A 16729-nucleotide genomic window follows, 5' to 3' on the forward strand; every position below is an offset into this window, starting at 1 on the left:
CTCCACTTTCTCATCACAATTATTTTCTCTATCCTAGGCTATTTCGCCCACATATAGTCACTCTACTTTACCATATATAATAATAATAATAATAAAAATCCTTGCATTTGGTATAACTCCTTATCACTTCTTCGAGACGGAAAGCGCTTCACAGAATATACTGTAAAGTGAATTGACTGTATATTTGTGGGTGAAATGCAGCAGCAATTGCGCACAGCAGTGTCCCACAAACAGTCATGGATTGAGTGACCAAATTATTTTTGTTTCTTTTTGAGGAATTATTATCCCCGGAAAAGCGATCCACTAATCGACTACAACTGGGTTCCTACTTACTGCTAGGTAAACAGGGTCATGTGGAGTAAGGAAACTTGCCTAACATTTCGCCCTGCTGTGAATAGACTAAGCTGAAAAGAGAATTGTATTTCTCTTTGAGTGGGAATTAGAATAAAATATTTGATTTTCAAAAGGACTAAAATGCTTTTCCTGGACTCACACTGCACATTTTCCTAAAATAATGGAGTCCTGTAGCTCAGTGGTTGACCACTCGCCTTGCAAGTGAGAGACCTGGGTTTGTTTCCCGGCAGGACAAAACCTTGGGCTAGTTTCCTTAATAATAATAATAATAATCCTTGCATTTGATATAGCGCTTTTCACGTCTTCTTGACGTCCCAAAGCGCTTCACAGAATCTACTGTAAAATGAATTGACTGTATACTTGTGGGCAAACACAGTAGCCAATTGCGCACAGCAATGTCCCACAAAAACAGTCATGGATTGAAAATGATCAATTTATTATTGTTTTGTTTTTTGGAGGGATTATTACTCCACACGCCTGATAATAATCCCTCAAGAAAAAAACAAACAATAATAAATTGGTCACTTCAATCCACGACTGTTTGTGGGAAACTGCTGTGCGCAATTGTCTGCCATGCTGCGCCCACAAATATTCAATCAATTCACTTTACAGTATATTCTGTGAAGTGCTTTGAGATGACTAGAAGATGTGAAAAGAGCTATATCAAATGCAACGATTATTATTTTTATTATTATTATAATCAGCGGCAGAGAGAGAAGGCTGTAGAGGTTACTGCATCACTGCTGTACTGTTGTTTCACAAGGTTAAGGTGATGTGAGCTGAGTTCCCTGCAATGACTTTTTGCATTGCTAAATTGATGTACTACTAGAAATACCATCAGATCTTTCATCACAAACACAAGATCAATCTCCTCTTTCTCTTGTAGTACAAGCATTTGATCACCTTGCTCTAGGTGAAAGCAATGCCTTTCACATTAAAAAAAATCAAGGTGCTTGTCGATGGGAGTAATGGAACCTAACAATAAATGTGAGGGATTTAGAGCTAATAAAAACCACAGTCGATCAACTTGGCTTTTAGAAAGAAATAACTTGCATTTTTATAGTGCCTTACCATGTCAAAAAGCACATTACAAGCAATTATTGTCGAGTGTAGTGATGGTTTTGTAGACACCCATTTGAACATTGAAGAGTCCCACAAACAGCCATGAGGTGAATGAACAATTAATCTGGAGGATTGTTGCCAGGACACTGGGAGAAAGTATTTATCTTCTACAACACTGTCAAAGGATTTTTAATATCCATTTGAACAGGCAGATTGGACATTGGTATAATGTTTCACTTTATCTGAGGATTGTTGGCCAGGACACTGGCAGAAACTTCCTTTTTATTTCGAATGGAAGTTTGTCTTAACATCTTATTCTCAGGATGGCACCACCAACAATGGAGCTCTCCTCTCGGACTGCGCGTTGCAGAATCTGCCTTGACTGTCGTTTCAAAGCCATTAAATGGGGCTTGAACAGGCAACGTTTTGACTCAGAGGCAAGAGTGCTACCAACTGAACAATCTGACAAATTCATATTTGCCAGATTGTTGCCAGTGTCCTGGCAATAAATGGAATTAGGATTACAACTAACTACTTTGGACTAAATCTGTCTTCAACAACTTGAAATTCGCATAAAAGCTGCATTGCAAAAGACAAGACTAGACTTGCACGTTCAAGCAGAGAAAGTATTTGCTCTACAAATAGGATGAGAAGCCCTTGTTCTTTATGTTTACTTTCATTTGGGATAGTTGTGATGATCCTCAAGCATTTCTTCTTTTTTAAGTTTTTCTTTCCACTCATTTTCTACTGAAGTCAATGCCTTGTGCTGGGTAATCCTGGGTGTGGAGATCCTGGACAGTGAATATCCACATATTCATATTTAGTGGTGGGAGCATCACAGCTAGGCCTGATTCTGTTCTTGTCAACTCAATGGGCATTTTCCAGCTAGTGTCAGATCATTGTGACCAGTAGCAGCAAATATGGGGAAGTGAGCCTGCTGTTTCCAGTGAATGGGGGTCACAGTGCAACTGTGTTATAAACAAATTGATTCAGCAGTAAAACATGTTCAGTAGCAGGTCTGCACTTTGTGTTCTAATGGGAAAAATGTTAATAGGAGTAAAAGAGCAGAAAGATCCAGGGGATACATACATAGATATATCTTTTGTCAACCTGGCTTAGTGGTAGCACTCTCGCCTCTGAGTCAGAAGGCTGTAGGTTCAAGTGCCACATCAAGACATGGAATCACATAGTCTTAGATGACACTCCGATGCTAGTGCTGGTGGCGTGTTACATTGTCGGAGGTGCTGCTCTTCAGATGAGATGTTGAACTAATGTCCTGTCATCCTGTCCAGATAGTTGATCTCATGGCACTATTCAAAAAGAGAAGGGAGTTTATCTGAGTGTCCTGGCCAATATTTCCCCAACTCAACTGGTCATTCATTCAGTGGCTGTGAGACATTGCTCAGTGCTTGTGTAATACTGTACAAGCCCAGCATGAGTCAGATTTGTGGAATCCAAACCCAGCAAAAGTGACCCCATCCCTTGTTTCCTATTCCTTCTCTGCTGAAGGCGCTGCCTCATGTTAAATTGTAAAGTCCACAGATTCTGGCTGATCTTCAATATCTCATTCAATTGGTTCTCATGTATTATCCTTGACTGTGAATACCGGCAAGCTATTCAAATGTGGGGCCATCACAGGTGAGAATGGTCCTGCTCCCCTCTAATGTCCACATGCATTCAACTCCAGCAGGGGCCATTGGGTAGTGCTTGGGAACAGGAACTCTGACTCATTTATAACCTTTGAGACAACCCATGGTGTTAAGGATAGTTATTGCGCCCCCACTAACCTCCCTGTCTGTAAGGTTCAATTCCAGCGTCAGTGCTTTTGCAAACCAAAATCACAGAGAGAATATTCATTTAGTGTTTTCATGTGCTGTCCGACATGCAATGGCTCAAGTACAATCCTCTAAATAAAGCTGATTATTCACTTCATACCTCATTGCTGTTTGTGAGACATGGTGGTGTGCAAATTGGCTACTGTGTTCAACTACAAAATAAACAGTCACCACACTTCATAGTAAATCCTATGAAGTGCTTTGAGACGTTCTCTCCCATGGTTCTCCTGAGTGAAAGCAGCTATATCAAATGACAGGATTCTTCTTATTATATTTCAGTGGTGTTGTGTTGGCCTGTACCGCAGTATTGGATGGCCTCAACACCAAAGCATTATAAATTCCATTCTAATTATTTCACCAAGTTTTATCAATTATTTAGATGAGACTTAGTGTTTTCTATCTCAGTTTCACACACAACTTGAACCCCACGAATCACGAATAAATAATAACTCACACATAGACCAGAGGAGGTATGTTTATGAATGGCAGAAACAGAACATAATGCAGAGCAAGTGAAAAAAGACAAATGGTAAAAACAAGTTTTTAAAGTGAGCTACTCAATCAGTTGGAGTTAGATTATCTAATGCTGGTTTTACTTTATTTGTTTGTCATCTAAGGCAAACTTAGTCTCTGGAAATAACTCAGAATGTAAAATGGATGGCATACCTGGCTTCAGATTTCAGAAATTCCTATTTGAATTTAGCACTTGCCTTGCCTTTATATAGAGAAGATCCAATTCAGTAATGAAACATGCCAGTGACTGGACCTAATATGTCATTAGAAACATATTTTTGTGATCACTGCTACCCAAGCAATAGTAGACTAACCAAGAAAAAGGGCCTTGAGCAGACTTCACTCTGGAGTCCCTCCCTTCCTCACCTGCTTCAAGATCTGTTTCAAGATCTTCCTCTTTGATGTGCCTTTGGTCGTCTTTTCCCTCCCCATGCCCCTTGATTCACACCCCAGTTCAGGTACCAAGCCTGAACTATTAAGTACCTTGGGGTATCCTCCCAACATGAAAGGTGCTATATAAGTGTAAATTTGTATTGTACTGTAGTGTTATTTGGGCAGTGGAGATCACAACATAAATTTATAAGCATCTTTCTGCATCTGCGAACATCACAATAGTTATGCAGTGACAGCAGGAAGTTTGCGCATCCGTGAAGTTGCTTCAAGCTCCTCTGGAAATCAAGATGTGCTGTAAGAGGTGTTGGAGGCTGAGAGGGTGGCAAAGCCTCCAGTTTGGCAATGCAATGTCCAATCTCCAGAAGCACAATCTAAAAGCACCATGTGATCTGCCAGATTTTGAAATTGCAGAGTGTTGGAAGCAGAAATATTACTGCTTAAAATATTATTTTAGTTCAATTGAAAATGCTATGTAAAATGTCAGTGTGGGTGGCTTGAAGAGTTAAATTAGTTCAGTAATGAAAAGCTTGTTTATTGCAGCTGTAGCTTTCTTGTTGGTTGTTGTTGTAACGGTCCTACATGGTTTTAGTTGGAATCAGCTTGTGGGTACCAGGCTCAAGGACAGTCCCAGCTTGTTTAAACCAGCCTGAAAACAACCATCAGGTGGGTGAAGACGTGCAGTTTTGCACGAACCATCCTCATATTTCAAAAACTGGACAAATAAAAAAGATGTGTCACTAAGTTACATTTTGTTCAGTCGTAGTGTTCTAACTGTGAACCAAACCATTGAAACCAGTAATATTAGAAGAAAGTAAAAGAGAAAAAAAACCAAGAGACAAGATACAAGAAATATAACTGCTAAATTTCTTAATTTGATGCCCATGATTATCAACGTGCCAGTTCCGGAGACAATGCTCGTTACTTCAAGATTTTTTGTCTGAAGCAAGAGATCTTAAGACTTTTAGTCTGAAACCAAAGATCTTGAGATTTCTTATCTATTGCTTATGAAGTTTATGAATTTGTGTCTTTGAGATTGGCATTACAGTAACATTGCCATATACGTGAGTCTAACAGACAATATTGTGCTAGTAACTTGCCTATTGTACTTATGTTTATTGAACTAATGCAATTGTTCTATCTTATTAAGTAAGCAAGCTTTGAATATTAAGTATAAGTGACTTTGGTTCCTCTCTTCATGGGTCCTAATATATAAATTCCGGGCAAACAGAATAATCTGGTTTCAACAGAGTGGTTAACTCCACTATTAACAGTACTTTTGAACCCTACAAGAGAAAAAATCACTTTTTGGGGATATTAATGGGATTTAATAAAAATAATAACCTTGTATTTGATATAGCACTTTTCACGTCTTCTAGACTTCCAAAAGCGCTTCACAGAATATAGTGTAAAGTGAATTGACTGTATATGTGTGGGCGAAAATGTGGCAGCTAATTGCACACAGCAGTGTCCCACAAACAGTCGTGGATTGAAGTGACCAATTTATTATTGTTTTTTTTCTTGAGGGATTATTATCAGGCGTGTGGAGTAAGTAAACTTGCCCAAGATTTCACCTGCTGGGAATCAAACCCAGGTCTCTCTTGCTTGCGAAGCGAGGGCTCTAACCACTGAGCTACAGGACTCCACTGGTATCATACACAGATCCTGGAGTCTGAGCTCAAGGGTCATGAATGTTAAATTTAAAAAAGTAAGAAGAAAGAACTGAGCCACTCAAGCAAACTCAGATATGATGGAGCTAAGCGCTTATGATCTGCACCATTTGTTCAATGTGACAAATTTGATCACATGGACCGAACACTATTCTGTTCCATCCTGTAAAGTTAGAAAATTTGTCACAATTGCTGGTGAACAACCAAAATTAAATATCAATTTGTAAACAACATTAGATTCCAGATGTAAAAGTAAATTGTGCATTATGGGCATGTTATCAGCATATAGCAAGATATTTACTTAATTTAGTGAATGGAGCAGACTAGTGCTAAGGCTACATCAATGAATTTGCTGCATCAAGTGACTGGAGCAGAATAGCCAGCCCCCCTTGCATTTTGGTGTGATACAATTTGGTGAAAGTGTCGTCTGTTTCTGACAGTGCTAAATCACACTGGTGTGTTTTTGTTTTGAAAAGAGCTGTACAAATGAACTGTTCCCCCATTCAAATCTCCCTGACGTAACAGGACAATGTGGGAATCAGAGCTTTTATAAAGCAAATTGACTTCCACAGACCAACATAAAAAAGTGTGCATAATAAATGCTTTCATTGCAAATTCTCCTGTGTGTGTGTTCCAGCTGAAAGCAATAATAAACGTTTGGAGATTTAAATTTAATGGGGGACTCAGAGTAGGGGGCTAGAGAAAGGCTGTCTCCAACAGCAAATCCCACTTTTTTTCAGAAAGTAAACCTATCCACAGTAATGTTTTACTGCTGTAACAATATTTCCTCTTTACCGTTGCAGCAATAAAACATTAGTGGAAAGTTTAACATCAGTGGGAACTGAGTGCATAGTCTGGGCTGACACTTCGCATTCCAGTACAATCTGGGGCAAGGACTGCATAGTCGGAGATGTCGTACTTTGGATGAGATGTCAAATTGGGGTCCTATGTCTGCCTGTTCTTCAGGTGGGTGTAAAGATCCCATGACATGACACTGATAGCAAAGAGATGGGAGTTTCTACTAGTGTCCTGGCCAGCAATCCTCCAACAAATAAAATCCACTTTATAGCTTTTTGTGCGACCTTGATGGAGCAAATGGCAGACCCGTTTGCTTATATAAAAAACAACAATTAATTGTGAAGCACCTTGAGACATTTGAATGTGAAAAGGGGCTATAAAAACAGCAAGTTGTTTCGTTAAGCGTTAGATACTTTTGTGCAGAGTGGACTAGGGAGCGCTTTATTTTTTAGAACTCACGGATTTATTTGGTTTTTTTTTCTTGCAGACCTTCTATACTTTATTTGTTCGAGAACAATATTTCTTTGTAACAGCATAAAGCACACACTGATTACATCCCAGGAAACGGCTTCTTTAACCCCATTGAGAACTGCGGTATTCATTTTCATCACGTTAAGAAATAAGGCCAGTTCAGCGTTTTCCGTTTTCATTAGAAGGTACAATAAAGACTCAATGTATCCCCCATGTCGGATACGTGCCTTGAATAAGCAGTAAAGTGATAGAGTGCTGTACAAAGCCTCATGTTCCGCAAAGGCCAAAAGGTAACATCAGAAGTGGTTTACTGTGATGGTTGTCAGTAATTAGAAAAAATAACCCTCTCTTCTCCCCCCATCCCTCCCCCCTTCAATGCCATTCTGAATGGTATTTCACTGACAAACAGTCAAAAACCTTTCCTGGCTTTTTATTACACAAAATGTCAAAAAGCTAGCTCTATGGACTTTAACATTGAGAATTAAATGAGGAGCTGCCCATTCGGTCATTAAATATTGAACAAAGCACTAAATTGGCACCAATATTCTTTTTTTGCCATTGCCAATAAAAATTTCATACAACAGATATTTCATACATTCAGTGCTCCATTTTGTTGATGCTGAATAACATAACATAACATAACATAACATAACATAACATAACATAACATAACATAACATAACATAACATAACATGTAGGAGCAGGAGTAGGCCATTTGGCCTTTCGAGCCTGCCCCGCCATTCAATCATGGCTGATCTTCTAAACTAACTCCAGCTAATAACCTGGCCCTGCCTTATCCCCATATCCCTTGATCCCTTTTGCAATAAGAAATCTATCTATCTCAGTCTTGAATATGAGCGTCAACAGCCCTTTGGAGTAGTGAGTTCCATACATTCACCACCCTTTGAGTGAAGAAGTTCCTCAACTCAGTGTGAAAGGGCTGGCCTCTGATTTTAAGGTAGTGACCCCTGGTTTTAGTTTCTCCAACCAGGGGAAACAATCTCCCACTATCTACTCTATCATGCCCTTTGATGATCTTATAGGTTTCTATAAGATCCCCTCTAATTCTTCTTTATTCCAGAGAATATAGGCCCAAATTGGTCAGCCTATCCTTGTAACTCATCCCCTTCATCCCTGGTACTATCCTAGTAAATCTACGCTGCACCCCCTCCAAGGCAAGTACATCCTTCCTTAAATAAGGAGACCAAAACTGGACACAGTATTCCAGGTGTGGTCTCACCAGGGCCCTATACAGTTGCAGTAAGACTTCCCTACTCTTATACTCTAATCCTTTCATAATGAATGCTCACATACCGTTTGCCTTCCTAATTGCTTTCTGCACCTGCAGACTAACTTTCTGTGATTGGTGTACAAGGACACCCAAGTCCCTCTGGACGCTAACACATTCCAATCTCTCCCCTTCTAAAAAATAACCCGCTCTACTGTTTTTGCTACCTAGGTGGATGACTTCGCACTTCCCTACATTATACTTCATCTGCCACCTACCTGCCCAATCACCTAACCTATCTATGTCTCGCTGCATTTTTTTAATGTCGTCCTCTGTGTTGACACTTCCTCCTAGTTTTGAGTCATCCGCAAATTTAGATATATTAACTTCGATGTCCTCATCTAGATCGTTGATCTAGATGGTAAATAGCTGAGGCCTAAGGACTGATCCTTGTGGCACTCCACTAGTCACATCCTGTCAATCTGAAAAGGATCCGTTTATCCCTACTCTTTTGTTTCCTACCCGTTAACCATTCCCCAATCCAAGTTAATATGCTCCCCCCAATTCCATGGGCCCTTATCTTTTGGACTAACCTTTTATGCGGCACCTTATCAAATAACCAGAAATATCACAGGGTAGATAATTATTTGGGGACGACAAGTTTGCAGGACTATGGGGAGAGAGCGGTGGAATGGGATTGATTTGGATAGCTCTTTTCAAAGAGCTGGCACAGACACGATGGACCAAATGGCCTCCTTCTGTGCTGTGTAATTCTATGAATGTACAATAACTTCATTTATGTTGTCACAGCTGGACAGATGTAGGAAGAAGGTATGCATGGTTCAGTATCACCATTAATGAGAATATGCTAACATGTTCTATGTTACCCACAGACAAATTGTGGAACTAACAATGCAGGCCAGTTGGCTGATCTAAAAACTGGGAGATATTGACTATTTTCAGCTCCAGTGAGTTCTCATTTTATGTTGTGATAGGACTGAGTCTATATTTGTACCTCTGTGCTCATTCACATCTTGAAGCTAGCTATGCAGGGTTGCACTATCAATCTTGTGTGAGATTGGAGGGCACTGTCCAGCAGGACTGATACTGCAAAGTTCACACTGGATCATTTTCTTGGGCTTCCCAGTGTCTCAACGGAAATTTCCATTCATATAGTGAAACTGAGTCCCACAGCCAAGGTAGGTCCCAAACTTTGAGTCATGGTCTGGGTACAGTTGCCTGATCTGTGCTTGTAAGGCAATAAGGACATGACAGTAGGTTAGGGAGAGGTAAAATAAATCAGGAAGTCTGCTCCAGATTGCTGTATAGTGACCCCTGCTGGAAGGTATGTGTGTATGGACATTGTGAAGATGCAATGGAGTAAGGCTGTAATGTCCCCTCCCCCTTTCTAGATTGAATGACCTTGCTGACATTCACTCTCTGGATTTAGATATGAAAAAAAGCCCCATAGAGGAGGTACTAGAGATTACTGATGCTCTGGGAAGTATTCTGCAGTGTGAGTCGGTGCCTTTAGTAGAGAAGAAGTGAACATTGGAAGAAAAAGGGAAGTAGTAAAAGATTTATACTGAAAAAAACTTCAAATTGTAAATACGGCCAACTTATAATATCATTCAAACACTTCTTTCAATTTTTTTCTTTGGTCTCCAAAGGGTTAACATTATATTCCAAAATATTTTTTAAAAAATCAGACATTAAAATACTGAAAACGATTGCTTTAAATTTCGCTATTATGTTATCATCTTAAGCTGTACCTTGTTTAATGTGAGGTTAAACAGTAACAAATTCGGGGAATGGAGGTGACATGAATTGGAAGCGACTTTCTGGGAGCTGTGTGCTTGTTGACATTACCTCGAATGGCCCTGGGCAGTTTTCATTCTGGCACGTGTTGCGGGTGACAGAAGGTCCTTGTTTAGTAATGAAATGGACGTTCAGGAGTTTCGCTGCTACACGGACAGATTTTCAAGCCATAATTGGATCCTGTACAAATGCCAGATGAAGTCAAAGGGCCACTGCAGGGAAACCTCGCGCTGCATGTGCCTCTGAAAATAAATATAGCACCAGCAGAAATTAATAGTACTCATTCTACATCACAGTAAGTGGGATCAGATGGCAACTTATCCTTAGACCTTAATACAATAATAGTACTATCAGATAAAAGGGTAAGGCAGGCATTATTGATGGGGCTTTGGATTGGCTTTTTTTTTGAAAAGCAAAAATGAATTTGCCAGCACTGCTTGTATATATAGCAAGCAATATCACTATGTCCAATATGTTGGTTGGCTTTTGTCACTGAATAAATATTGGCTTTTGTGCATGTCTGAAGGAAATGTTCAGCACAATAGCAAGTGGTGAAAGTAGCACTCTACAATACATCACATTGACGTTCCAACTCTGGTCTCTCTTCCTCCTCTCCACCCCCTGTGCCCCCCAATTCATTCCTATTTTTCCTTCTCCTCTCTGTGGTGTTCCTTCTGTGGTGAGACTTTGGTGAAATCTGCTGCCACAGTAACTAGAAATGCAGCAATGTGACCATTTTCATGAAGTCAGCAAACTATTCCACCATAGAGCGCATTACAGCCAAGCCCAATTGTGTCCTCTGCAGACTCCTGCAAATGTGCATATTAATGCAAGGTCATAATCTGGGGCAAGAATCCTGGCTATGTTTCTTCCACTTTCTAGCCCAATAGTTAGGGAATGTAGTACCCCTAACTATTGGCTCTGACTGAGATCAGCAAACATGGCATCAACACGGGATTGATCCTGAGTGCTCCTCATCTATGTGGCTCGTTTCCAAGTGACTTCTTGTCTATGAAGCTAATGCTTAAACAGGGGTCTTAACTCTCATTAATAATAATATTTGTTGTATTTATTATAGAGCCTTATCATGTCGGAAGGACATCTCAAACCGCTTCAAAACGCTTCACAGGATTTACTGTGAAATTGAGTCACTGTGTATTTTGAAGACAAACATGGCAGCTAATTGTGCACATCAATATCCTATAAACAGCCATGCAGTGAGTGACAAATTTTATTTAGGGGATTGTGGCCAGTACAATGAAGAAACTCCTTTCTCTTTCTGAATAGTGCCAAGAGATCTTTAAAGTCCACCTGAGCAGGAATATGGGACCTCGGTTTAACATCTCATCCAAAGGATGGCACCTTCAACAATGCAACACATCCTCAGTACTGCATTCGAGTGTCACCTTAGATTACGTGAGTTCAAGTCCCAATGTGGGAATTTCAACCTACAACCTTCTGACACAGAGGCAAGAGTGCTATCACTGAACTAAGCTGACACACAATTGCAAGTGAAGTTGTATTGAAAAACCATTTACTGCTATAATTACCCACCCATCTGTTTTCAGTTGTGGGTTTTCTTGAGTCAAGGTCTCCTTTTACATTGTTCAAAATTTCTCAGATTGACTGTCAGCTGTGCTTTATTTGAACTATTTTTCCCCTTCTCTCCTAAAGGTGTTGGACTCTGTTTCCTCTGAGTGAAGAGTGCTCTCACCTGATCTCCATGTGCAAACCCATTCCAGCAGGGTTTCTGTTTCCTTGTTGTCAGCTGGGTGTCTGACTCATGCGGAAACCCATCACCATGCTTAAGAGGATCCAAACCAAGATTTCCATTCATCCCACCAACACATGGAAATTCCAGAGATAGATTGTTGGAATGGAATGCGCACTCGCTCCCTGGTGGGAAGTATCCTGCTTATCGAATTCTGAAAAGTATTAGGCAGAGATCAGTAAGAGCTAAGCTAGGGGACCCCAGAGTATGCTTTGGAGTAGTGCTGGAGTCAAACCAGCTAAAATCGCATAGCTTGACATTGATATTGCTGTCTGGCAAGTGCTTCTGCTGCTTGTCCAGCTAGGACCGTTTGCTGTGCTGTCTTTAATAGTACCCTGGAATACTGCGGGCCCACCTGGCTCAGGAACCAGACTATCGAAACTGCCTTAGAGGACTGGCTCGATTCTGACATTCCATTGCCAGGTATGTCACCTTGGAGCCAAAACTAGATCCTGGCTAGTTTTGCGTCTGAAGTTGTAATTCGGGTTCACTTTCCCTTTAATATTATGCCCCTAGCAAGGTTGGGAACTGCAATGTCATCTATCCTTCAGCATATATATTTCAGCATTGATTAGATGACAACTGTTCTCAGCTCAGCTTGACAGTCAATTCATGGAGATGTGCCAACAGTGTGAAGGATCGATGGCCTATTTTGGCATAGAAAGAGGTGAAGCAAAATAGGAAAGTGAAAATGGTGGGGGAGGGGTCATTTACAAGTCAGTCTGCAGTAAGTAGTAAGTCATGGAATAGTAAGGTTATTATCAATGGTAAGGTTACTATTGGCAATCAATGCTGCATTGTCACTAGTCTTGTGATTATATTCAAGAGCATCACATTGATTCTCCGTCCCCGAGGGCACATGTTTTGCCTTCTGTTGGCATATTTCCAACTACCTACTCACTTCAAATTGGATACCTTACCACGAAAGGTAAGCCACACCTTTAAGGTGGCATACTATTTAATTCAAACAGCCAAAATGCTTCATTTGTCACAAGAACTTCTGCAATGGCATGTCACCAACCCATTATGTTTCATAGCTTACATATTGTTTTAAGTTCAGACTTCAAGTTGTCATTCACAAACTTTAATCATGCCTGTGTAAGATTCTTGCTCTGTGCCCTCAGTTAGTAGGAAGTGTATTTGATAACTAGGTTATGCCAATAATTTTCTGCCCCCGAGCAGGAACCTCCCACGAGGCATCTAGTGGACTGGGTACATGGTCCCAAATCACATTCCAAACTGAGGAAGACAAGCAATTTGGGGTCATGAGCTGACCACCAGCTGTTTCTGCCTTGCTCCAGAAATTCCCTTACTGTTTTCTTTCTGATTTGAAAGTTGAGGGGAATAAATCCATGAAATTGTATTGATGGCTAGATTTTAGGTCAACATTGCAATGGTACTTCAAAAGAGTGGTGAGAGTTGGGTCTGCTGAGAGTTAGAACTTTGGAATTAATAGGACATTGTATAACCAACAACAACAACTTGCATTTATATAACGCCTTTCACACATGGTAGTGTCTTGGAGTGTTAAGCAATGGCTGAGTTTGACGTTGAGCAGGGAGGAAGGGGAGATGACTGTTGACATGATATACAGTATAAGTTTATATTTTGGTAGTAACAGGGTAGACCAAAAAGACAAAGGAGTTTGGTTTCTGAAGGAATAGGTACAAAGCAGGATTGTTCAGGCTAATATGATTTAAAATTAGATTTTTGAGGCTAATTGAATCTCGTTCAATTAGAAAAAGAGTTTGAGAGGAGACGGAGTGAGTAAATTTGGTGAGTGTATTGGTGAGATTGTGAATTCAGTGCCTTGGGCAGCTCTTGGGTAAGATACTAAGTTGCTGTTTGTTCAGAAGGGACTGGTTTAGCATAATGGAAGGAAGGCTGCTGCCCGGATAGTGTGGACCCAGCATGATGTGGGAGATGATCACACATGCAAGAAGTTTGATTGCCTGCAAGCGCTCAAACGGACAAACCGTTGCATACGGGAGGCTGAAGGATTCCTGGATCCCTTAGATCAAGAGGTGGTCACCCTGCAGATAAACTTATTGAGGAGGGGAAGTGAGTGATCATCCACAGGGATGAAAAAAAATAGCCAGGGGACAGTTCAGTAATCCATTGGGAATACTGAAATACTGAGTTGTCAAACAGGTTTGAGATATTGAGTTCCTGTGACAGCGGATCATAAAACTATACAGCACAGAAGGAGGCCATTCTGCCCATTGTGTCTGTGCTGGCTCTTTGGAAAGAGCTATCCAAATCAATCCCACTCTCTCCTCGTAGCCCTGCAAACTTGTCCTCCCCAATGGAAGGCAATCAGTGGAAGGAATTGAGGCACAAAGAGCTGCAAAGTGGGAGGTGGAGGTGTAGGTCACGAACACAGTAATGATGAAACCCTATAATCAGTGGGTTAATTAGGTGCTTTTGTAGCTGAAACCATGAGTCCCAAATAATCTGTTGCCTCCCAGGAGCCACTGTCAGGGACACAAAGGAATAGTTGCAAAAGATTTTGGAGAGGGAGGAAGAATAGTATAGGTTTATCAGTGATGGGCAAATTACTGGAATCTATCATCAGGGACGGAATAATTTAGCATCTAGATCAATATGCACAGATCAGTGACAGTCAATATGGGTTTTTGAAGGGTGGATCATGTCTCAGAAATCTAATAGAGTTCATTGACAGAACCATCGAGGTGATAGATAAAGGGAGATTGATGGATGTAATTTATATGGATTTTCTGAAAGCAGATAAAGGGGAGTCCTGTAGTGTATTGGTTAGGGCACTTGCCTCGCAACGGGTGGGGAAAAACGTTAGGCAAATTTCCTTACTCCACATGCCTCTGTTTACCTAGCAATTTACATTTATGTAGCACCTCTGAAGTCTGGAGGATGTCTGCTAGCTTTGGAGGGGTCTATTTATATCAAATGGCAAAATCCAACATTTTACATCCATGAGATTACAAAATAGACCAGATAGGTATCTAAAAAGGAGTAAACTATAGGGATTTGGAGTAAAGGCAGGTAAATGGGACTGAAAGGATTGCTCTTTGACAGCGACAGCCAGATCTGATAGGCTGGATTGGCCTTCTTCTGTTCTGTAAATTTCTATGAGCTCCCTTAGCTGATCTTCAGTTTAAAAAGACAATGAACTTATTAAAAAAAACAGCTTGATAGTGTGTTGGGAGAATGGTAAGGTAGATATTTGGAAGGATGAGATCAAATGGGTCAAATGGTTTTCATCCAAATTACTCTTGTAACCTTGTGAAGGTTCCTACAATACAAAATTACATTTGTATAGCGCCTTTCACGTTGGGAAGACGTCCCAAAGCAGCCAATTGCGCACAGCAATGTCCCACAAACAGTCATGGATTGAAAACGACCAATTTATTATTGTTTTGTTGTTTTGGAGGGATTATCATTAGGGGTGTGGAGTAAGGAAACTGGCCCAAGGTTTCGCCCTGCCTGGAATTGAACTCAAGTTTCTCGCTTGCAAAACGAGTGCTCTAACCACTGAGCTACAGGACTCCACATCATGCAGCATGTATGAATCTAATTGTGGGATATTATGCAATGCTCTTCCCACCCCCACTCTGCAGCATTTGTGATACCAAACAATAGTGTATATTCTGCTTAATTTGATCTGTCCACATGCCAATGAATTCTGAATGTAACTGAGGAAATGGGAGTATCAATGACCTCCAGCATGCTTTAGCAGTTAAGTCGTCATATAACCTGGTAAATTCAGTACAGTTGGGACAGATTTGCAACATATCCAGTTTTGCACACGGGTTACACAGGATAAAGCCCGAGATGTCAAATGTCACATTCAGCTACAAATCTAGAGTCAGCCAGCAGGACACTTACATATAGAAGTTCTCCTCCTCGCTCCCCCCTCTCCATTATGTTTTTATTTTATTTTTGGGAGGTTATGAAACAGAGTTTAAAATCCTCCCAGATTGAAAATCTTCTACAGTAAAATCCTATAAAGCGCTTTGAGACGTTTCGATGAAATGATAAGGTGTGATATTAAATGCATGGATTCTAAATATTATATTGACAGAAATTGTCTCACAATCCTATTCTCTCCTCTCTCCATTTTCCCTCATGGATTACAGTCAACATGAAAAATTACATGGAGGCAACATTTCTGTTCATGCTGCATGCACGACTTAACCACTGAGCTGTAGGATTTCTGTGATACAATCAGATGCTTCCTTTTGAAGAGGCCTGCTGGGATCTGATTATTTTCAATGCTGTATTGTAAAACGGAACTGATGTCTACAGGACTATGATTTAGTGCATGAATTGTATCCTGAAAAGATTCAGTTTCATGAAGAGTCTCTCTGTAACATTCCAAGAAGCATTTCGAAGAATAGTGCAAAATAACAAGGGGAGAATATAAAATCATTTCAATTTTTTAAAATATACACTGCTTATTTAAACACAGTTTCCTTTTTTTCAGACCTCATAAAAGTTTAATTTCCAACTCAAGATAGAAATTAATGTGCTTTTACTGCTGGTTGAAATTTATTATTGGAATGAAAATTCTGACATTTTATGATGTTTAATTATCTATGATGTGTTAATTAATACTGGTTTTATTTATCCATCATTCAAAAAAAAAGGGACCAGTCAGTGACTTAGCTCTCGGATGGTCTGTAGCTGTGATTTCTATAATAATAACCAAAAATGCTTGCATTTTATATAATGCTTTTCATGTTGGGAGGATATCTCAAAGAGTTTCACAGGATTTACTGCAATGCTCCTAATACTCCTCCCACTCCCTTCATTTCCTTTGGGACAGTGAAGCCAATTATA

This window comes from Callorhinchus milii, unplaced genomic scaffold, assembly GCF_018977255.1.
Source record: "Callorhinchus milii isolate IMCB2004 unplaced genomic scaffold, IMCB_Cmil_1.0 Scaffold2, whole genome shotgun sequence".
NCBI classification, from domain to species: Eukaryota; Metazoa; Chordata; class Chondrichthyes; order Chimaeriformes; family Callorhinchidae; genus Callorhinchus; species Callorhinchus milii.